This window comes from Bison bison, unplaced genomic scaffold (genome assembly GCF_000754665.1).
Source record: "Bison bison bison isolate TAMUID 2011002044 unplaced genomic scaffold, Bison_UMD1.0 scf7180017845879, whole genome shotgun sequence".
NCBI classification, from domain to species: Eukaryota; Metazoa; Chordata; class Mammalia; order Artiodactyla; family Bovidae; genus Bison; species Bison bison.
In genome coordinates this window covers 8,618-10,020 of record NW_011476452.1, presented here as the reverse complement: position 1 = coordinate 10,020, position 1,403 = coordinate 8,618, and positions in this window count along the sequence as shown.

Sequence of the window (1,403 nt, the reverse complement as noted above, 5' to 3'; positions counted from 1 at the left end):
TTCAGCTTTAACATCAGTCCTTCCAATGAACACCCAGGACTGATCTCCTTTACGATGGACTGGTTGGATCTCCTTGCAGTCCAAGGGACTCTCAAGAGTCTTCTCCAACACCATACTTCAAAAGTATCAATTCTTCAGTGCCCAGCTTTCTTCACAGACCTGGTAAGCACATGCTTATATATGAGATCCCTGGGCGGGTGTGGTGACACAGCATGGAGGGAGAGGTGATTCTGGGGGAGGGGGAGTTTTCCACCTGCATCTAACACAGTCTAGGTAGAGGGGACAGTTCCATACTCAGCAGGACCTACTGTGTGGCCCAGGCCACAGAGCACATTACATTTCATCCTCATAACAATATAGGGAAATATTCTTCTCATTTTACAGGTGAGGTCAGATAACTGTGCTCCAGGTCACACAAAGGGGAGGTGACAAAGGCCAGACTGGGGTTCAGTTCAGGGTCCGCTGATCCTTGCAGAGCAGCTGGGCAGGCGACAGGGCAAGAGTTGGAGGAAACAGACTCTGTGGTGATGCCCCAGGGTTTGGGAGCACGAGGAGTCTCGGACCAAGCGAGAGGGCAGGAGAAGCTTCAGGGATGCTGCGGGACCTCCACTCCCTGCCCTGTCTGGTCTTGGGGACTCCATCTGCTGTCCTCTCTGGCTGTGGGCTGTTCTGGCCTCACTTCTGAGTCATGAGCTGGGATCTGAGGGACCAGGAGGGAGAAACCAAGCACCTTGGCCATGGCTCCCAGAGACGAGGGCCAGAAAGGAGGCTATGGGACAGACCCCAGGGTGGGGGAAGTCCCCTTGGCCTCCATGGACACGAGGATGCTTATCTATTCCCTTCTGATTCTTGATTCTTCTCTAGGTTAATTCGGATAGCTGGCAGCATCTCAGTTCTGGGTCGTAAGTAGGAACCACCCAAACAAGCAACAGCTGACTACCTGAGCAGTCCCGGAGGTCTTTTGGGTTCATGGCAGTAGCAGGATCTCAGAGATCTCCTTTCAGCTCCTTGTCCGTGTCAGGCTAGAAGGAGGTGTGGCTTCACCCTTGGGAAGGAAAAACAGACTGCAGGCTCCATCATAAGTGAGCAGTGACTGCAGGGAGCAGCGAGGGGTTTGGTCTCCAGAGGCTTCCACTAGGACGGCCACCAGTGCCACCATGGACTTAGCCCAGCGTGCTTCTCTGTCCCCTGGGCTCTGCTGGCCACTAGTTAAGGAAAGTTACTCATCCTCCCACTGCTCTCTCCACCCTGAGTTAGAGTCCTGCTCTCCTGTTGGGGCACAAGGAGAAGGTAATCAGACAGGAGACAGCCATCTGCGAAGTTATAGGGGCAATAAAACCAGACACAGAAGAACAGATAGGAGGGGATACTCTGGAAATTACGTGAGGGAACACTTGTGTGTA